Source organism: Symphalangus syndactylus, chromosome 9 (genome assembly GCF_028878055.3).
Source record: "Symphalangus syndactylus isolate Jambi chromosome 9, NHGRI_mSymSyn1-v2.1_pri, whole genome shotgun sequence".
Classification (NCBI taxonomy): domain Eukaryota; kingdom Metazoa; phylum Chordata; class Mammalia; order Primates; family Hylobatidae; genus Symphalangus; species Symphalangus syndactylus.
The window spans coordinates 42,610,849-42,634,244 of record NC_072431.2 but is presented as its reverse complement, the minus strand read 5'-3'; the positions used below and the strand labels follow the sequence as shown (position 1 = coordinate 42,634,244).

The 23,396-nt window shown below is 42.9% G+C and overlaps 1 pseudogene; it reads right to left on the bottom strand.

The window, feature by feature from the left end:
* Window positions 1–3,422: 3,422 nt before the first annotated feature.
* Window positions 3,423–23,396, bottom strand: part of LOC129490645 (uncharacterized) — a 136,570-nt pseudogene continuing 116,596 nt past the window's right edge.

The window sequence follows — 23,396 nt, the reverse complement described above, 5'->3', positions numbered from 1 at the left end:
TAAGCTGTAATGGTGGAAAGCCATTTGCTTTTGAATTTTATTGAAAATGCCAAATACAGGACGTGAATATTGAAATGGACATCTGAGCGGTGCACAAATCCTCGCAGGTCTTACTGAAGCTTCCCAGGATTAGCTTCCCAGCACAGACCCCCTAAGGCTTGATTGGGTTTGCAAAGCAAAGATGCTGAGCTGGAGAAAATCCACTGGCCAGAATTCCTCTTGGGAAGGGAGAGTTATTTCTGATGGGAAAATATTTGGTAAGAAGCTGAGGCCTGTGTGGACAGAATGGTCTAGGGTTTGTTTTTGTTTGGTTGTTTTGTTTTGTTTTTTGTTTTTGAAACGGAGTCTCGCTCTGTCGCCCAGGCTGGAGTGCAGTGGTGCAATCTCGGTTCACTGCAACCTCCACTTCTCAGGTTCAAGCGGTTCTCCTGCCTCAGCCTCCCAAGTAGCTGGGATTACAGGCGCCTGCCACCAGGCCCGACTAATTTTTGTATTTCTAGTAGAGAGGTGATCCACCCACCTCGGCCTCCCAAAGTGCTAGGATTACAGGTGTGAGCCACTGTGCCTGGCCTGTTCTATTTTATTATTATTGTTGTTCATCTCTTACTGTGCCTAGTTTATACATTATAAACTTTATCATAGGTACATATATATAGCAAAAGACATAATATATATACGGTTCAGGCATCCACTGGGGGTCTTGGAATGTATCACCCACAGATAAAGGGAAACTATTGTAACTTCAGTTGAGAAAAGCTCATAGTCAAATGCTTCTCTCTGACTTAACATACTGCCCATCTATTGGTACTAGAAAAGTCAATGTTATAACAGCCCTAAAACTGCCAACACATCTGAAAAATATTTAGCTTTTTGTCTAAGGATGGGACCCAACTGACCAAATAAAACCCAAATAAAGAACCTATAACTGCTCTGCCCCATATCTTTCATGTGTGCCTGAGAGCAAATTTTATATTCCTTCCCACTGAGACGTCTTTCTTCCAAAATATTCCAGGTATGTGGCTTCAAAGCATGTGGCATCTGACATGTGGACACATTGAGAATAGGATGAGATTGTATTTATCTTTGCCTTGCTGGAGCTTAGCACCTTTGTGGTGTCTTTTGATAAATGGGAAGTGACAAATGTTCTCACGCGGGCAGCAGGAAGGATTCGTATGCTTCTCCAATTTTACAGCGACAGACAACAAATGAAAAGGAAGGGCTTAGTCATGCAGGGGCACACTGTCACCTCATCACTAGATGACAGTGCAGCACCCCAGACTCACAGCTTGCCCGTAAGTCTTGCATTTATTGCATGAGGATTCCATTCAGATGCCACCGAATGCCGTTTTCATGATCTGGACTGACTTTTCTTTTTTGCAGTTTGGAGTCATTTGCCTTGTTTCTTCAATAAAAGAAAGACTTAAGATTTACACAGCCTCTTTTCTCCAAAGAGCTCAGCACGCTTGCCCATCTGGGGTCTCATTTGTCTTCGTTTCATCGCTGTAAAGTCAATAAAGTGTGTTATGCTAGTGTCAGGGCCAGGGAAGGTGACAGAGTACGTAGGCTTATTCCTGCTCGCCACGAGGGGGCGTCCCTGTGCCCTCCTAGTAACACATTCCTGGACACCCATTGCCCACCTACGAGATGGCCAGTCCACATTCTGCAGGCACCAGAGGCTCTCTGCCCACAAGCAATGCCAGTCTACAACTGCCAAGTCTAACACAAAGAGACAGGTGAACAAAGAATCACAATATAGCATGATAAGAGGTAGGCTGCAGGGATGGGTTAGGTTTGGGTGTGGAGAGAGTCAGAGTTGGGCACAAGAGGAAGTTACTGAAGGGTTTAAAAAGTAAAGCTTCAGTACAAATTGTAGTAAATGAAATAATTGGAAAAACAGTGTTAACCCCTTTTTAATTAGTTGAATTAATTAAATCAGACTTTCTGCTCACCAAAATGTATCCTATATGTTTTCTAAGCTTGATTGACAAGTTTGGCTGAAAGGACCAAACTACTTTTTTGCTTAATAATTACAAAATAAGTAGAAAAAATGCACCCCCTCCAAAAAAGTAAAGCTTCAGTAACAAGGCTGTGGAGGAGCAGTAACCCTCATACATTGCCAGTGTGAGTGAAAAATGACTCAGATGCTATGGAAAGCAGTTTGACGGTTCCTCAAAAAGTTAAACACAGAATTACCACATGACCCAGCATGCATACCCAAAATAATTGAAAACAGGTGCTCAGACAAATCCTTGTACACAAATATTCATAGCGACATTATTCACAAGAGTCAAAAGGTAGAAACAGCTGAAATGTCCGTCAACGAATGAAGAGGTAAACAAATTGTGGCTACACACATACAATGGAGTATTATGCAGCCATAAAAAGAACTGAAGTACTGATACACTCTATAACTTGCATGAACCTGTAGCTGTTATGCTAAGTGAGAGAAGCTAGACTCAAAAGGTCACATTGTATAACCCCATGTATATGAATTATCCAGGTTATGCAAATCCATAGAGACTGATGTGGATTGGTGGTTGCCAGGGGCTGGGGAAAGTGTTGAATGGTGGGGGGTGACTGCTTAATGAGTGTGGGGTTCGGTTTTGGGATGATGGGAGTGTTTTGGAACTAAATAGAGATGGCGGTTGCATAACACTGAGAATGTACTAAATGCCATGGCATTGTTCAGTCTAGAGTGGTTAATTTTGTTATGTGAATTTCACCTCAGTAACTTGTTTTTTTAAGTAGAGCTTCACTCAAGAGGTATGTGGAAGCAGGACAGCAGGATCTTGACAGATGGCCTGGGGGGGGCATTTGAGTCAGAGACAGCATCATGAGTAAGAGGAACGCAGCCTGACTTGGGCAACTCGGGCTGCCGCAGGTAATCCCATGGGCTGGATGCGGGGGCACATGACTGACTTGGGGTCGGAGAGGGCTCTACCGAGGGGTAGAGAATTAGACGGCACATAGTTCACAGATTTATTTTCATTATGTCTGTATGTCCTGTGAAAGTCAATTTCAAATGCTAGGATAACCGGCCAAGTGGGGAGAGGAGTTGCCAGCCCGGGGTCTACCGTAGAACCCCACAGAGCAGACCAGGTGCCACCTGAGGCCAGGACCAAGATTTTTTCTCTGACACTCTCCACTCCAGGACCATCACTCCTTGCAAAATGAAGAATCAAAGCCCTGGCCTTCTCCACAGGGCAGGGTGCAGTCATCTGTGCTGGGAACCTTCTCAGCCCTTTAAGGTACACTCCAGGCACAGGTTCTCAACCTTTACTATTATTACACATTCTCAAAATGAAAGAAAGGCTATTATAAAATAAAACTTTCAAACCAACTTGAAAAATAACTGAACAAATGGCTGGGCATGGTGGCTCATACCTGGAATCCCAGCACTTTGGGAGGCCGAGGTGGGCAGATTACCTGAGGTCGTGAGTTCGAGAGAAGCCTGGCCAAAATGGCGAAACCCCATCTCTACTAAAAATACAAAAATTAGCTGGGTGTGGTGGTGGGTGCCTGTAATCCCAGCTACTCGGGAGACTGAGACAGGAGAATCGCTTGAACCTGCAAAGTGGAGGTTGCAGTGAGCCAAGATCATACCACTGCACTCCAGCCGGAGTAACAGAGTGAGACTCCATCTCAAAACAAAACAAAGCAAAACAAAAAACTACTAATCACCGAATTAAAGACACTTTTTGTCTTAATATTCAAAGAAGACCTACTCAGAGAACAGTACCCAGAGAATCTTAAGAGAGTCAACCACACTCCCTCCAGATCCTCAGAGCGTGGGGCCCTCAGCTCCGGCTGGTCCTGCTGCCTCAAAGCTCTAGACCTGCCTCTGGCTCACTTTAGCACTGCTGGCCAGGTAGGTAGTGCTGATGTAGCAGTACACAGATTCAACTTTAAGCTTGGTTACGGACTACATTGTGTTTCTCCAGTGTGACTGTATTTGGAAGTAGAGCCTTTAAGTTGATAATTAAGGTTAAATGAGGTCACAAGGATGGGGCCACAATCCGAAAGGACTGGTGTCCTTATAAGAAAGGGAAGCGACATCAGAGAGCTCTCTTTTTTTCCTTGAATGTACAGAAGAAAGGACATGTGCGGACATAGTGGCCAACTGCAAGTCGGGAAGAGAGGCCAGAAAACAACCTTGATCTTAGACTTCCAGCTTCTAGAAAAGTGACAAAATAAGTTTCTGTTGTTTAAGCCATCCAGTCTGTGGCATTTTGTTATGGCAGCCAAAGCAGACTAATACAAGCTTGTAAGAAATGCAGAATCTTAGGTCCCACCCAACCTAATGAGAACCTGCATTTTAACAGGTGGATTTATGTGCACATAGCAGCTTGAGAAGCATTGTCCTGGAATACTGCTATGGTTAAATGTGTCCCCCAAATTTCATGTGTTAGAAACTTTATTATATTTTATTTATTTATTTTGAAACTTTATTATTTTATTTATTTCACTCTGTCACCCAGGCTGGAGTGCAGTGGTGCAACCACGGCTCAGTGCAACTTTGACCTCTTGTGCTCAGGTGATCCTCCCACTTCAGCCTTCCAAGTAGTGGGGTCTATAGGTGTATGCCACCATGCCCGACTAATTTTTGGAGACCGACGGGGTTTCACCATGTTTCCAGGCTGGTCTCAAAGTGCTGGGCTCAAGTGATCCACCCACCCTGGCCTCCCAATTGCTGGCATTGCAGGCCTAAGCCACCTCACCCAGCCTGTGTTGGAAGCATAAATCCCAAATTCATATGTTGATTGGAGTTGGAGCCTTTGGAAGGTAATGAAAATTAGATAAGATCATCAGGGTGGGGCTCCCATGATGGACCTGGTGGCTTTAAAAGAAGAGAGACTGGCCTGAGCGAGCACACTTGCTCTATCTCACAATGTGATGCCCTCTGCCTTGTTAGGATGCAGCAAGAAGGTCCTCACAAGATGCCAGCACCATGTTCTTAGATTCCTAGCCTCTAGAACCATGAGCTAAATAAATCACCCAGTCTGTGGTATTCAGTTATAGCTACAGAAAGTGAACTAAGACAAATACCTACTGTCTTTAACCTCTACTCTGCTTTCAATACGATAAAATGGGCCACTCACGAACCTCAGCTACACACTCATAAAAGCTAACAGACAAATTGATTATTTTTTTAATGACAAGTAAAAGGAACAACTATACTAACACAAACATGCAACTAGAGTGGACATCTGGTGCTTTGTCTGCCCAGCACTCCTCTTCCTGCTGAAGTACTGCACCCATCCTATGTCATTCCCGCAGGGATAGTCATTCACAATGCTGCATCAGTGTTGCACACCTACCTATCCACAGGGGTGGATGTGTGACCCAGAAGTTGACCGGTCTGGTATCCACCTATTTTAGCTTTATGTGCCAGGCATCAAGCTGAACGTGAGGGATACCAACATGAAGAAGATGCAGTCCCTTCCTTCTGGTTACTAACAGTCTGGAAACTGGGACTACCACAGAGTCCAAGGTATTAGCAAACCATGCAATACAGGGTGATAAGTACATGCTGAAGCACTGAGCAAAGTGTTGTGAAAATATAGAGGGCAGATAAAGACTGAAGAAAGGAGTTAGTATTTGAGCAGAATCTTAAAAAGTTCCATATGAGGAATCAGCATGTGCAAAAACAAGGATTTGTGAAACAGGGCTTGTGGCCTGGTGGGTGCAGTGGAACCCCACCAGAGGGTGAGATTAAGGGGAATAGTGGGCAGCAAGGAGCTAACGTAGGTTTCTGAGCAGAGAAGAGTTAAAAGCAGATTTGTAATTTAATACAATCCCTCTGGAGGTTAAATGGGATCATTATATGATGAACCCTTGGATGGTAGGAGTGTCTTTGGTATGCAGTAGTGTTGATAGACATTTATTGGGAAATGATGACAGTCTCAACAGAGGCAGTAGCAGAGGGGATAGAAAAAACGGAGCAATTTTGAAAGACATTTTTGAGCTAGAACCAACAGGACTTATCCAACAATTAGGAAGGAAAGGCAAGAATTAAGAATGTTTTAGCAGTTTCTCTCTTAAGTGATAAAATGGATGGACACAAGAACTAGGTGAAGATAATAGTGCTTTTGAACATACTAGATTTGAGAGGCCTGGGAATCCAGGGAACGAAGTAGGTCTGACAGGTCAGGAATTTAAGAACAGCTTGGGCAAAAGATAGGAAGGTCTAGAAGTCACCATCACAGAGATGCAGTTTACAAGAGAGGGTGTTAGTCAAGAGAATTAGCCTCTGAAATGCTAGAAATTGTTCAAATTATGACTTTCCAAAGGAATATGTCAGACTCAAGTTCCTTTATAATTGTTACATACAAGATCAAAGCTCCCCCAACTACATCCGCATCCCCTACACCCCTAAAATAGAATTGGCAAAATGCCTCCACACCACAGGTAGGGATAAAAAAAAAAAAAAACAAGACTCCAGCTATTTGACCCCCTTAGCATGTCTGGGCCACCAACAAATCATAAGCTGTTGGAGACTCTGCCTGGCAACCAATGCTGGACCATTCATAAGGAGAAATGGCATCAGCCTCCACTAAACCAGCAGGCTTTGAAGTACTTCTGCCAAACCCAGGGTAACTACTGAGCCAGGAGGCCTTCCGGTCTTTTCATTTCCCTGCCAAACTGGCCACGTGCTGACTCTCCCTTGCCAGGAGTTCATGCCTGCACCTCCATGGGTACCTGATAAGATGCCACAGTCCTTGTCGTGGGCATATGCATGGGGGCTGGGGGGTCAGGTGAGAGGAGGCAGCAGTGGCCAGGGAGCTGGCAGCCTGGGGTCAGTTGTACCAGTGATTCTCAGCTAAACTTGGCTTAGTGGAGCCACTGAACCTCGTCTGAATATGTATCTATCAGAAAGCCGATGACTTTTCTTGTGATACATTTTCTTTAAAAATGAAACAAAACTGAATTAACATAGAAAGATCTAACTGATATGATAATTGATAAAGGCACATGGTATAGCTGTACGCATAATATGATCTATTTGGATTTTTTCCTAAGTGTACGTGAAGATGTGTGTGTGTGCGCCTGTGCATACGTAGAACTTACCTAAAAGGATACACATCCAGCACTGGGGAGCTGGGATGAAGAGGGGGAATGGGGAGCTTCCACATTTCACCTTTCTCTATCGTTTGTGTTTGCTTTTTTTTTTTTTTTTTTTACAAGAAACTTGTTAATTTTCAAGGAAAATTTGTTAATTTTCAAAAACTTGTTAATTTTCAAGTGAAAATGTTTTCAAAAGGCACCAGACATTTTAATCAATCATAGAAGGGCAGCTCAATACTTAATAGATTTCTAAGGTCTGTGTGTGAACATGCATTGCTTAACAGCATGGTTTTCAAGTAGACGCCTCCTAACCAAGTCAGCACAAGTTCCTAATGACTGACTGAGCAAGAGCGCGGCCTCCTGAAGGCAGAGTCCCTCCCTCCCCCTTCCCTCCCTTCCAGCCATCCCAGGTCAGGTAAGAACCTGTCTGGAGAAAGTGTGTAGAAGAAAGGAGGCTCCACAATGGTGAATAGGAGAGTCACTGGCGGCAAAGACGCTTGTGAAACAAGGCCAGGCCTTGGGATTGCTACCTTCACGTTCATGGGGATGCAACAGTCTTTGCCCAGACTAACCCAGGTTTATCACACCCACACTAAGCTAGCGTGGAATTGTAACTAGGTCAATGATCATCTCTAAAGCTGGCTTATCCCAGGGTTGAAGGCAGGTGGATCCCTGTGTTGAGCTGGCTTCTTTCCTTGGGTGAGAGGTGGGTTCCTGACTGGTTGAGGTGCCCTCTCTGCCAAGCTGGGAAAGGCCATCAGGAGCATAAATCCTGAGAGCCTCCTCAGAAAAAAAAACAGAAGAAGCCAGGAAGATTCAGGAATAACTGGCTCAGAAAACATTTCCTAAAGGCAGGGGTAAAGGATTCCCATTTAGAAAATTTAAGCAAAAGTTAAGTAAAACAAAGAAACATAAAAATCAGTTTGAAAAACAACACACTCCATGTTGGATTTTTGCTGCTCTTTAAATAACAGCAAATTGAAAATGCGGACATCAGTGACATGCAGCCACAACCTGTGACTTCTCCAACAGCTCTGCCATAAGAGCCCTGCCTGCCCTGGGCAGGGGAGACTTGTAGGGAAGAAGTTGGGGAAGCTTCCTCTCTCTGCCCACCCTTCATCACCACCCCCTGCCACCACCCCCATCAAAAGGCAAGTCTACCATTCGCACCACTGCCACTCTATATTGTCCTTGTCTTCCCACTTTTTTAAATAAGATTTTATTTTTGTATACATATTTGCTTAAAATCAGTGAGTTTCTGGCCAGGTTGTGGTAACAGAAGGCTTTTATGAGTAGTTTATGTTGCCTAGACCCAAGGTATGCTGCAAACAGTCTAGAGTAAAGTGGGCAATAACATCTTTCTAAAGAGAGATCAGAAATTTCTAATCCAGCAAGTTTTTTTAAACATGTTTTCATTTTCCAGGAGCAATGCTGAGTTATATTTGGCTACCAGGACACTATTCACAGGTATCACCAAGGAAACAGAGTATAGACTACCAAAAACAAGTTCAACCCATCCATTCATGTTACAGTACAGCTATCACAATTCAAATCCCCCACACTCAAAGGCAAGCTTACAAAATCTTTGTGAGGTACATGTGCTGTCAAAAATGCCAGGTAGGGCCGTGCATGGTGGTTCACACTTGTAATCCCAGCACTTTGGAAGGCTGAGGCAGGAAGATTCCTTGAGCTCAGGAGTTTGAGACCAGCCTGGGCAACATAGTGAGACCTCATCTCTACTAAAAATAAACAAATTAAAAAATTAGCTGGGCATGGTGGTGCATGCCTGTAGTCCCAGCTACTTGGGAGGCTGAGACAGGAGGATTGCTTGAGCCTGGGAGGTTGAGGCTGCAGTGAACTGTGATGACGCCACTACACTCCAGCCTGGGTGACAGAATAAAACCCTGTGTCAAAAAAAAAAATAAAAAAAAAAACAACAAAAACGGGTAAGCATGTAAGCTAAACTAACCTGTGTCACACTAAAGATACATCAATACTGCAACTGAGAATGTGAATAAATCAGAACCGTTGTGCATTGCTGGCGGTAATGTATAATGATGCAGCCACATGTGGAAAATGGTGTGGAACTCCTCAAAAATTTAAACATAGAACTGCCATATAATCCAGCAACTCCACCTGTGGATATGTACCCAAAAGAAGTAAAAGCAGGACTCAAAGAGATATTTGCATACTTACAATATAGCAGCATTGTTCACAATAGCCAAAAGGTGGAAACAACTCAAGTGTCCATCAACGGGAGAAAAGATACAAAAAAAAAAAAATGTGATCTATTCATGCAATGGAATATTATTCAGCCTTGAAAAGAAAGGAAATTTTGACACATGCCACAACGTGGGTGAATCTGAAGACATGCTAAGTGAAAGAAGCCAGTCACAAAGAGATAAATATTTTAAGACTCCACTTATGTGAGGTACCTGGCCACATGCTGTCTAGAGTGTTCAAATCCATAGAAACACAGTAGAAGGGTCTAAACCTCCTAGCCCTGCGCAGCAGGATCTAAACCCGGTAGGACTGAGACCCTGACAGGACCCACGAAAGGAATCCAGACACCCAAGACCTGCTGAAAAAGGACGTGCTTGTAGGAGTGGTCTGAATCCCTGTAGGCACTGGCTGAGCTGGTCTCAGTTAGTTCTTTTGTTTGGACACTTGCATTTGGGCCTTTTCCATGATAGACCCCAACAATGACTCATCTCCTTTTCCAAATCTTGCCACAAGGTGAAATATGTTGACTTCCCTGGCCTAGAGCCTCAGATATCCTTGCTAGGGATTCTGCTCACCTGGCCACACACCCAACCCTGCCATCCATAATTACCACTCTTCCCCTGAAACTCCTGCTAACTCTTTCCTGGAATATTGATGTCCCATTTTCTCTATAATTTAGAGAGTAAAATCCTTGAACAAAGACTATTCAAAACTACTTCAGCCAACAGGCATTTATTAAGTACCTAACAGATGCAAAACATGTATGAAGTTTGAGTTTGAATAATCACTAGCCATCAATTGCATTAACAACAAACCAAACAGACATTTATGTGTGTAATTTACCCCACATGTAGGTGGAGTAGGTGGCCAGTGGAAACTTCCAAAGGCTTGCCCAAATTATCTTCGTATCAGATTGTTTAATGTGGAACTGGCAGGGAAACCTAGGAAGCCAGACACACCCAATTGCGATCATTAAGGAGGCTTTTATTGACTGAGCATTGTTGGAGCCATTAGCAGTATTGTGATAGTAGCTGAGGGAAGGTCTCAGAGGGACACTGCAAAGGAACATTTTTACAGGAGCAGAGAAAATGGAAAGTCTGAAGTAAGGCACTGGCCAATGAAAGCTGGCCTAAGGAGTGAACAACACTGAGTGACCTTGAACAATCAAAGTCTTCATGAGGGCCGGGCGATGTGGCTCACGCCTATAATCCCAGCACTTTGGGAGGCCGAGGTGGGTGGATCACCTGAGCTCAGGAGTTCAAGACCAGCCTGGCCAACATGGTGAAGCCCCATCTCTACTAAAAATGCAAAAATTAGCCAGGTGCGGTGGTGCGCACCTATACTCCCAGCTACTTGGCAGGCTGAGGCAGAAGAATTGCTTGAACCCAGGAGGCAGGGCTTGCAGTGAGCTGAGATCATGCCACTGAACTCCAGCCTGGGCAATAGAGTGAGATTCCTCTGTCTCAAAACAAAAACAAACAAACAAACAAAAAAAACCAAAGTCTTGGTGAGGACACCTAGCACCAGGGGAGGGAGTGTCTAAAGGGCCAAAGAGAGTGGGAGGAAAGGCAGTAGAGAAGTCATTGTCATCCTCCTCCACGGGTTGACCACGGGCCAGCCCTGCAGATGGCTCATGGAAGCCTTTGGAGGAAGAGACACAACCTCTTGATGCCTCCCAACCTAGTCAGAGCCTGGGAGGGAATGAATAATGTTTCAAGGTTGAAACAGTGGCACATACTTTCGAATATTATGTTAGTTTCCAAAACAACAAGACTAAAGAGGCCTCTTCTCTGGCAGCTCTCCACCTAACGCTTCTCTGAGGCCTCTACTCTATAAAGAGGACACGGCTATCCACACTTGAGCTTCCACAGCCTCCTGGAGTCTTCTGAGGAGAATAAGATCCTACTTGAGTTTTCTAATCCATCCAATTCACTGGCCAAATTATTTTTTGCATAACATTAAGTCTGTGACCAGCCTTCCTTTGGGGGTCTGCCATACTGTTAATGTGCCAGAAAACAGCTGAGATTAAAGTGTAATGGAGCTAAGGGAAATAATCTGTAATGAGCATTAATAAGCACCAAGTGTGAAACTATTAGTAAAATTGTTACTGGGATAAATCGCCTTTGTAAATGGCGTGGGATACTTTATGGTCCACAGAGTGTAGCCCTCTGTTCTTAATACTCTGTCAAACTCTGGAAAGCATTCAATATTTCAACTAATTCTCTTGGACAGTTTTCCCCTCTACCTACTAGAAATCAAAACCGTATCTATAATGAGAATTTTAATGCAAGACTTTACAGCAATTTCATATTTATAAAATGTAAACATTGTGCGATATTTTGCAACTGGCAAATTTTCTATGACTTTTTCATTTCCGTACATGTGAATATATGAACCAGGTGGACTGGGGGCTCATTAATACTGGAATTTTCCTTAAAATGTACAAACAATGATTTTCCTTTATTTGGCTATTTCACTATGGGAATGTGTACTGTGTCAACTGGGTTAATCTAGAACTACATTTCCCAGAACCCCCATATGGTTCTGAGAGAGAGCTGGCCAAAAGAAGAATTTGTGCAAGATTTGTAAGGCAGGAATAAAGCAGTAGCCATTATTCTCTGAAGTTGACAGACAGATGGAGAGGAGGCGGCAGCTTGCAGCTTCTCCTTGCTCTCTCCTGCTCTGTGTTCAGCTTTTGCTAACTGCTAACACTGCTGACCAACCGCATCCAACAGCCCACTGCCAGATGCCTGGCTACAGACCCTCAGAAGCAATTGCTATGCAGAGATCACACCTTTCAACCAGCTTTCCCTCATGGTCCAACTCTGGCAACTGACTATATCTGGCTTCCCAGATTCCCCGACAAGTTCCAAATTGCCCATCTTGGGGGCAGATTAGCAACTTTTCTCTGATCTTCCAATTCCTCCTTTCAGGCCTTACTTCCCCAGCTTCTCTCACAGTTGTGTAATGAATCCTTTCCTCTATAATACTCCTAGTAATTTCACTTCCTTGATTACACCCAAACTGATTCCTTTGCCTCATCATGCTGGGAGCAGTCAACCAGTCAAAGAGATTTCACACCAGAGTCAAGAGTTGGCTCCACAGTTCCTATTCCTGAAGAAAGGCACACAAAGCTAAAATACACCTATATCTACATCTATCCAATTATATCTATGCATTCATTCTTTTTTTTTTTTTTTTTTTTTTTTTTTTTTTTTTTTTTTTTTTTTTGAGACGGAGTCTTGCTCTGTCGCCCAGGCTGGAGTGCAGTGGCGCAATCTCGGCTCACTGCAAGCTCCGCCTCCCGGGTTCACGCCATTCTCCTGCCTCAGCCTCTCCGAGTAGCTGGGACTACAGGCGCCCGCCACCACGCCCGGCTAATTTTTTGTATTTTTAGTAGAGACGGGGTTTCACCGTGGTCTCGATCTCCTGACCTCGTGATCCGCCCGCCTCGGCCTCCCAAAGTGCTGGGATTACAAGCGTGAGCCACCGCGCCCGGCCTTCATTCTTTTGCTGTGATCAAAAATGCAGGTCTGGCCTTGTAAAAGGGCTAAAAAGTTATTAGTTTTATATATATATATATTTTTAATTTAAAAGGTGAGATAGAGTTGCCCAAAAGAAGAATTTGTGCAAGATTTGGAAGTTAAGATACAGTGTTGAGTAGGATGTGTCAATTTTCTGCAAATGTTGATACCCCAATTTTACTTGCTACTTCAAAATAGTGCACAAAGGAAAAAGAAAAAGAAACTGAAACCCATAGTTATTATGCCCTGTTCAAATGATAAAGCTCCCATCGTTAGTGTTGAGCTGTGTACAGCAACAACATAGTCAAAAATCATAAATATTTTTTTACCTTCTGAAAGTATATTACACAAGAGACCACCCAAGCACTAAGACTTCCTTTATTATTCACATATTTCACCCTCTTACATACCCTCAAGGGTATGTAAGTCTCAGTCTCTGCCAAAGGCAGCTTCCCCTGATTATCTCGAGAATTACTCCACGAGCTGCAACCAATTCTTGCTCGCTCCTTGCTTTCTCTGCACTTTCTTAGGTGCCTCAGGGACCATCCTAAACCCCAAATATCTCATCTATGGTGACTTGAGAGTATTACGCTATGTGGGATTAAGTGTGGCAAGAAGACTCATACACAGCATCACATATATTAAATATTACCAGAATGTCACACACCCACAAGGGAAAATGGCAATTTAAGAAAGCTAGAGAGGCATTTACCCATGATACAGATATGTATGCTATTCAGTGGACAAGATAAGGAGCGAGAATAAAAATGATATGAGACAGAAGGCAGCCAGAGATCTAGGAGAACTAGCTTCTATCTAGTCCCAACCCTGGACTGAATTGCCATGTGGCTGTGGGCAAATGACACATATCTGTCGGGGCAGAAAATGCTAATTACCTCTAATAATAATCCGTGCTAACTTTCAAAATAAGCACATTCTAAATTTTCTCTTCTTGAGTGTCCACAGTTTATCTGAGCACATGACAGCCAGGAATAAAGACTCAATTTCCCAGCCTCCCTTGCAGCTAGATGTAAGGTATGACTAAGCTCTGGCCAATGGGATGTAACAGATAACATGGAAATTTTCAGAAATTTCCTTAAGAGACAATTGAGATGTATTCCCTTGGCTCCTTCTCTTCCTCTTTCCTTCACCCTACTTCTCGAGATGTGGAAATGTTAGATAGATTTCTATCTTGGATAGTGATGACAAAAGCCACCACACTCTGGTGACTATGCAGTCAAAAGCTGGAAGTAGCCTGGGTTGCCAGTGGCTGTGGAGCCTTACACCACATTTCATGTGATAGAGAAGTAAATTGTACATTATTTAAGTCACTGTTTTTCAGATCTCTGTTACAGTTAGTCTAATCCTAACAAATACATGTGTATTTTCAATTGTTTATAGATGCTGTTAAAATTAATAAGATAAATATTCCATTGAAATGTTTTTGCATTCGCAATATTTTTGACTATATGTATTTTTTAATCAGTAGAAACAAATGCTCTTATAATTTTCCTGGATTTTTTTTTTTTTTTTTTAGACAAGGTCACACTCTGTCACCTAGGCTGGAGTGCAATGGTGCAATGTCAGCTCACTGCAACCTCCACTTCCCAGGTTTAAGCAATTCTCATGCCTCAGCCTCCCAAGTCAAGTAGTTGGGACTATAGGTGTTCACCAGCACACCCAGCTAATTTTTGTATTTTTAGTAGAGATGGGGTTTTCCATGTTGGCTAGGATGGTCTCGAACTCCTGACCTCAAGTGATCCACCCACCTCAGCCTCCCAAAGTCCTGGGATTACAGGCATGAGCCACCATGCTTGGCCTGGATATTTTTGATATTCAACAATCTTTATGATAAAAAAAAAATGTTTGCACTCTCTGCTCTGGAGGATGGATAGAAATTAGAAGTGAATAGAGGAAGAAGTAGGACTAGGAGAAAAGTCACAAGTGTGCCCTTTTCCACCATGTACAGCCACCTGCTTAATCTACTAGGCATAATTGGAGAAATAATAAGCAATATTTGGAGAAAGAAAAAATAAAGGCAGATAGGTGAACAAAGCCCATGGCTTCACCAAAGCTCAGTAGGGTAATCTTTAACAACATTGCTTAAACTTGTCCCCAGGCATTCCAAGTTTTTTGCCTAGCTGAGCCTCTTAACCATGTTTCTCTACGACTTGTGGTGCAAGCTACTTAAGCCTCAGTGATACAGGGATGTCTGCATCACCTGTCCCTTTTCTCACCGTGCTGTCACTCCATGTCTGTACTTGAGCTAAAATCTTGACAGAGCTCCCTTCTCAAATTGCCTCTGGAATTCTAACCCTTTTTATCTTTCTCTGTATTGTTCCTCGTGTCATCAATGTCAGCTCTCCCAGAGTTATGGTCTCCTTAGTCCACTGATGTTTCTTTCCTCCCTCCCTCTCCTGACTCCTTGCCAAGTTTCAAAATAAGCACATTTATAACTTTTTAACATTTTTATTTTATTTATATATGTATTTATTTTTAATCAACAATAATTGTACATATTCATGGGGTACATCGTGATGTTTCAGTATGTGTAATGTACAGTGATCTCATCAGGGTACTTAGCATATCCACCATCGCAAACATGTATCCAACATTGTTTCAATGTTGGCAACATTCAATATCCTCCTTCTAGCTACTTGCAACTATGTATTATCATTAACTATAGTAATTATACAGTGGTATGAAACACTACAAATTATTATTCCTCCTATCTAGCCGTAATTTTGTATCCTGTAAAAAAAATAAGCACATTTTCATCAAGGAAGATGCCCACTGGTCAGCCACCCCTTCACCCCACTGTGTTAACTACATCCTGGTCCCATGCCAACTTGAAGGCAGAACACTGACTCTCACAAGAAGCTCATTATTCCTAGCATTTGGATTTCATTTTTCTGGTCTTTACTGAAGCTCTGTGGGTAACAAAGAGAGGTCAAATCAGGCAGCACATTAGATACTTCTCTTCTCTTAAAGGCCCCCTCTACTCTTGCCCCCAACAGAATTGATGTAGGAAAGCTTTTTTCTCCAAGACTTCTCCATATGGTTCCCAGTCCCTCTGGCTTCTCCCTCCCTTATTCTCCTTCTGTACTTCCTACTCCCTGATCTGTGCAGAGCCTTTAAGCTCTGCTCCAGCTTCAAGCCCATTTTTGCATAGCCCATGCCTCCAGATCCAAGCTCTTTACGATGCTTAACCAAGGGCCTGTCCATTGACAGAAACCCTCTTTGGAAGGCAGTTTACCCATTCTCTCTTGTGGCCTGACTGCCCTTTGAGGCCTCACTCTTTTCTGCAGCTTCTCATATGTATTTCTTTCAAACAAATGGAAGACCCTGCTCAAAGGAAAAGCTAAAAGAATAAAACATCTCTGTATGCTTCTACCCTATGGATTTCCATGGAACCACTAACCTTATCTCAGGTATATCCTCAATTACCAATTCATTTCATGGTTTGTTAATTTCATGGACTCCTTAAAAATAATGCAATTCTTTCCTTTTTGCTTCATTGTTTTCTTAAACTTACTGCCCCTGGTGAGCATTATCTAGAATACTTTTGCATATGCACTTAAAGGCAGGTAGGTATTATCCTTCTAGAAAAGTCTACTCTTTAAATAGGATTTTCATATTTGCTGGTAAAGAAATTAAATGGACATTTAGCAGAATAGACATTACTGACTTTATCTTGGTGTATTAGTCAGAGTTCTCCAGAGAAACGGAACCAATAGGAGATAGATAGATAGATAGATAGATAGATAGGCGATTTATTATGGAAATTGGCTTATGCAATTATGGAAGCAGACAAATCCCAAGATCTGCCATCTGGAGCTGAGGAACAGGAAAGCCAGTGATGTAATTCAGTCCAAATATAAAAGGCCTGAGAACTGGCAAGCAAGGAGGGAGAAACATATAAGGCCCCAAAGGCCCATAAACCAGAATCTCCAATGACTGAGGCAGGAGAAAAGAAACATCCCAGCTGCAGAAAAAAGCAACTTCATTCTTCCTCCACCTCTTCATTCTAGTCAGCCCCTCAACAGATGAGTGATGCCAACACACATTGATAAGGGCCAGTCTTCTTTTCTCAGTTCACCAATTCAAATGCTCATCCCTCCCAGGGCACCCTCACAGACACACTCGGAAATAATGTTTTACCAGCTATCTGGACATCCCTTAACCCAGCCAAGTTGACACATAAAATTAACCACTGCAGTTGGAGAATTGAAACAGAATTGAGTCTGACCCTTAGCTCTGGGCCCTAAACTATATATATAATTTTCAGCAGATCCCATTAACCTCTACAGCATAAGGAAAAAGGCATAATTCCTCAGTAGGGCATGTAGGTAGGAAGCTTAGAACAGTCCTGGCATAATTATAAAGAGAATCCTTTTTCATTCACAAAAGTGTTCCATTTTGCACAAACATCTGTATGGTCCCCCTCAGCAAGGCACCGGGCCTGGTACCTGGCACAGTGACTGGCCCATGGTAGAAGTGGCTCCTGCAGGGCTTAGGAGTGTGGGCTCTGTAGTCCAGCTGCCTAGTTTCAAGTTCTGGCTTCCCTAGGGGAATACCCAAATCAGGGTCTTAGCTGCAAGTGACAGACAACTGACTTTGGTTAATTTAGGCAGAAAAGGAATTTATTAAGAGGACTGAGAGAGGCTCATCCAAAATTGCCAGGAGAGCTGGAGAACCATGCTTGGAGGCTGGGCATTTGGGACGACACCCAAAAACCACAGGGCAGAAGTGACATGGTGGTAGGGACTTCTGCTGTGCCCTTGAGAACTACAGCATCTTACCCATCCCTTTCCCCTGTCCCCCCATACTGCTCCCACCTCTATCTCCCCACCTGCCACAAATGCCTCCCCATTCCCTCACCCTCCCACCCCCATCCCAATGGCCAACACTGCAGGCCCTAAACCTGGTCTCTGCCTGGGGTACCTCTACTGCCCTGAGGCTCTGACTCTGCTGCAGCCAGCACCGGCCCTGAGAAGCTTTTCACAGCCCCTGCTTCTTTTTGTTACAGGACCGCTACAAAGTGGACCTCCAGCGATATCCCTTCCCAAGGTCATTTTCACAGGTCTCTTGGATATTCATTCTCATTTTGCTTCTAAGAAGCCCTATCTACCATTCACATTGGAGCTCCTGGGTCTCTGATTCAACCACCTGGGAATATTTTATTATAATGTTTGTATGAACATATGAGTTAATGAGCAAAACTCAGGCTCTTCTGCACAGCAGTAAACCATCACTATAGATAAAAAGAAAAAGGAATGTAAAAATCCTCTATTTCATCTAAAAATATTAGGGGGACATGCTCAGACTTTACTTAGAAAAGCAGTATATGCTGACAAAAATTATTAATCTACCCCTAAATCTATCCCCACAGTAGATTCGGATATACCATAGCTTTTTTTATGGCTTATATTGAGCAATTAGGTCATTATCTGAGAGTCCTGTACCTGCGAGCTCTCCAGAGAGGTTGTAGGCAAGGAAATATGGTCGTCATTCAGATGTACCCAACTCGTTTGGCAAAGATGCCCAGGCAAATAAATTCATGGGAAGGCTGAGCACAGCGTCAGCACTAAATGGAGAGACAGATGCTGTTCAGGCTGGTCTCCAAAGCTGGCACTCCCATCCCCAGTGAACAACCGAGATCCTGTCCATGTTTGCCAAACTCCAGAATTAGAAAGCTGAGCCTGGGCTACTGTGGTCCAACGAATTGAATGGACAATAACTAGATTTAAAAGTGATTCAGATGTTTCAGTGCTCAATCATGCTGCTGGGAGAGGAGGTTCGCACTGTGGTGGATGGTATTTTCTGTTTTAATTACAAACTACTAGCGAAATATATCTGGAATTTTGCAAATAATAAGCAAGTCCAGATCTCCATTTTCATTCCACAGTTGGCTGCTGTGAGAAAACAGCGACCATTGTTTCTTCCAGCTTTTCATATGCTGAGCCTGTGAGGCACATGTGAAGGCTGAACGGAGGGGACAGGAAGCCAGGCTGCCTCACCTGCCTGGATTCTAATTCATCCGACACACATAGGCTTGTTATACTGCCTTCTTCTGAACTTTGACAGTTTTTACAGGAAAACCAATTTTGAACTGGTCATAAAAATTATAATCGTAATGCTGTTTCTGCTAAAAGAAAGGCTAAACTCATTTTTAAAGCAAGACAAACTACAGATCTTATACAAGATCACGAGCCTAAAATGACGGAATTGGAAAAAAAAATCTGTGTTCAGCATAGCAGATATCCATGAATAAACCAGACGTTCACCTTATGAGACCTCAGCCAGCTTGTAGAGCACCTTGGTGCAAATTAGGAAAAAACAAAAACAAAAAAACAAACAAAAACCTTTTGGGTGGTTGAAGCCTCATGGGATTTGTCATCCATTGTGGTAGAAGGCTCAGGGGGCATGGCTTGGAGAGGGGCCTAGTTGGAGTTTAGCCTTCACTGCCCCTGAGCCAGCTGCCTGGGCTCATACCATGGCCTGAGTCTCAGATCAGTTTCTTTATGGGCTTTTTTTCTGGTCCTTCACTAAAAGCAGAGTGAAAGCAATGGGACTGTTATGGGTTGGATTATGTTCCCCCAAAAGATACTGAAGCCCTAACCTCTAGTACCTATGAACATGACTTTATTTGGAAATAGGGTTTGTTGACTGATGATTATTCCTATCTTCTTTTTTTTTTTTTTTCTGAGACAATGTCTTGCTCTGTTGCCCAGGCTGTAGCGCAGTGGTGGGATCTTGGCTCACCACAACCTCCACCTCCCAGGTTCAAGCGATTCTTATGCCTCGGCCTCCTGAGTAGCTGGGACTGCAGGCATGCGCCACCACACCTGGCTAATTTTTGTATTTTTAGTGGAGATGGGTTTTTGCCATGTTGGCCAGGCTGGTCTCGAACTGCTGGTCTCAAGTCATCCACCCACCTCAGCCTCCCAAAGTGCTGTTAGGTGTAAGCCACCATGCCCGGCCAAATTTGTGTCATTTAAACCACCCAGTTTGTGGTACTTTATTACAGCAGCCCGAGAAAATGAATACAGGGACCAATAGTAGGGTTGCAGCAGAAGGCAAAACCACAGAGCACAACCTGGACCGGAAGGCCAGGGTTCAGCAGAGGTCACCACTCATCCAAAGCTGTCTCCTAAGGCTGTGGAAAGCACTCAACTAAGGCAAAAAATAAATACATAAATAAATAAAAATAAAACAAACAAACAAACCTAGGGCAGGATTGCAGTACTGCAACCCTGTGGGGCAGAGATGGAGGCCGATCCTGGAGGAAGGCTGAGGGTAAATGAAAGCCTGATGGAGTCATGGGGCAGTAGGCTCTAGGACGGCCAAGAGAGCTGCCAATATACATCTCCTTAATGGCACAGGAGTAAGACAAAGCCATAGAGCCTTGGGCCTATAGAAAAAAGGGGACACTGTCTAAAGATGAGACCTTGAGGTGAAGAAAGGCATGTTCAGAGCTTGAGCCATTAGGAGATGGAGAAAGGAGTTCCTGGCTGTGGGCAGAGCCACTGGATTCGAAAGGAAAACGGGAACAAACAGTTCTTCAAATATAAAAATGTGTTTATAGTATGTCAATTTTACCTCCATCATAAAAAAAGGATAAAAAAATCAAAATGTACATTAGTGGTCATTATTGATGGGTCTAGTTTCCTTACAGAAACTAATAGAACATTTGAGGCTGCTGGAGGATTTCCAACTTTGGTCAGTGAGGGATGCCCATGTTCATATGGTTACATCACACCAAGAATTGGCTCCCTTTAGGCAACGTTTCTGATTGTTTTCTATTTCCTACAAATAAACATCAAGCCATAAATCCTCATGTTTGATCCAAGGAAACTACCAAGGCAGTTGCCAGTGCAGAAAAGATAAAGTCAGATGGCCTCGGAGTGAATTTACTGAGTCTCATTTTACATTTGCAAAACAACCAGAACTGAACTGAGCCTGCGAGTGAAATGGAAATCGGTAGTTAAGAACAGAAATAGAATAATGTGTGAACTCTACCCACTCTTTATGACATCTGAGTAGAGGCAGAGGCCCTGGGTTTTCATTTGTGTTTGTCACTCTTGTCTTGCACATGAAATGAACTGGCTGAGGTATAATCATAGTGTCCCAAATGGGATCCATTTTCCTAGACAGTTTCAAATCATCCCATAAGCACGTTCAGCCTTTTTTGTAACCATGAAAGGAATGTTATGTTCCTTTGTCACACAAAATATGAGCATTATCCATGTCTCCAAATGAGCAAAAGACTGCCCAGATGTTTGTTATTCTGAATCCTCCAAATCAAGAAAAACTGGGATTCTTTTTCTTCTGAAGAAAATTGTCATCTGGGTGCAGTAGCTCAAGCCTATAATCCCAGCACTTTGGGAAGCTGAGGTGGGAGGATCACTTGAGGCCAGGAGTTGGAAGCCAGCCTGGGCAACATATTGAGACCCCATCTCCACAAGAAAAACAAGAATAAGCCAGCCATGGTAACACGCACCTGCAGTCCCAGCTACTCAGGAGGCTGAGGTGGGAGGATCTCTTGAGCCCGGGAATTCGAGGTTACAGTGAGTCGTGATCGTGCCACTACACTCTAGCCTAGGCAACAGAGAAAGACTCTGTATGTAAAAAGAAAAAAGAAAATTGTCTCTGACTGTTAGAAAACAAGAGCCATAAATATAACACATAACAACAACAAAAATATATAAAATCTTTGGAAATACAAAAAAGAAATGGGAATGCTATTTTCCAACTTTGTTTGCCATGGCAGCAGAGATGAAAGAGTATGTATATGACATTTATTTTATATGATCAAAGCGAAATGCTTCCATGTTACTCCATGTAGATAATCTCTCACGAGTGTTACCTGAAACTTGATTTCCTGGAGATCTTTACGGAAGGAGGTCAAAGGTCATTCATTAAACACCATTAGACATTGTTTTTACCAGATTACAAAGAGCTTTGCAAAAAGTGCAACAACTATAAGATTACTGAATTATCCAGTTGAAGGACACTTTAATCAGCAACTAGACTCAACTATGAATCAATCTGATCTTGGTAATAAAAATGATTAAAAATACTTAATTGGGCATTTAAAATCTGACACATTCCATTGTGTAAAGACACGGAGAAGAAGATACAAATATACAAATATACAAACCACGCCCAACCCAACCAGTTAGATGATTGAATTAGAACAATTGTATCTAATAAGAATTATAGTTACAAACTGTCAATATCTGTTGAAGACTTATGTCCTGGGCAGAGTGGTCAGGCTGAGGACTCTGAAAAACTGGTACATTTCTTACAACTCTCTGAGGCAGATGTTGACATCTGCATTTTACAGTAAAGAAAATGGAGGCTTAGAGAAGGACTTGCCAAACATCTCACTATTAAGAACTGTGAGGTGTCTGAGACTTTACCCTACTTGCAAGCTAATGAGTTAGGCTGCCAGTTTCATGTGTGCTCACGAAAGACATATGATTCCTGGGTCAGAGACAAAGGACTTCATTTTCGTGACATGGCAGACAGCTGTGTAAGCATCAGATACTCATCAGTTTCCCAGTTAAAGTGATCATTTTGCCCAGGACTGTTTCAACTTAACATTTAGAGTCCTGCGCAAACTGGGACAGTTGGTCACTTAAGTGCCCCTTACCTTCCAAGTCCCACGAAGTCAATGGGGATCAGTCCAGGTGGATGACACACACGCAGTGGGCCTGAGAGCTACGGAACCCCAGGCTTAGGAGACTTCCAGTCTTGTAAGAGGGCTGCTAGTAAACTCACCCAAATTTTTTCCCCAAAAATGCCATTAATTTTATGATCTAGAATAGCAAACACATCTGCTCACTGACCTGAAAGGAGACATTGTATCTTCGAAGACTATTCACTATACAAACATCCTTGAATAGATTCTCTGATACAAAAGCTGACACAAGAAGTGCAGAAATGTGAGAAACCCATGGAGAATCATCTCCCAACACTTACCGCTAGCTAGGAAGAGGTGAAGACAGTATTCAAATGCAGCTCCCTCAGACATCAAAACCTGTGTGCAATCCTGTCTCTTAAATTACTATGCTCAGATTTACAGAGTTAAGCCCCAACGAGAGTGGGCTTTTCTTTTAATTGAAGCTTTGAGCTTTTGGTTATATTTTTAGAACAGATGGTACAGAAGTCCCCTCCTTATCCATGGTTTCACTTTCCATGGTTTCAGTTACTCTCAGTCAACTGCAGTCTGAAAATATTAAATGGAAAATTCCAGAAATAAATTCATAAATTTTAAGTTGTGCCCCATTCTGAGTAGCGTGATGAAATCTCTCGCCGTCCCACTTCATCCCACTTGGGATGTGTAACCTCCCTTTGTCCAGCATCTCCATGCTGTATTCAAGTGGCCAGTTGTCTATTAGTCACTTAGTAGCCCTCTTGGTTGTCATGTTATCACAGTGCTTGTGTTCAAGGAACCCTTATCTTACTTAGTAATGGCCCAAAACACAAAAGTGGGGATGCTGGTACAATATTATAATTGTTCTATTTTATTATTGGTTATTGTTGTTCATCTCTTACTGTACCTAATTTATAAATTAA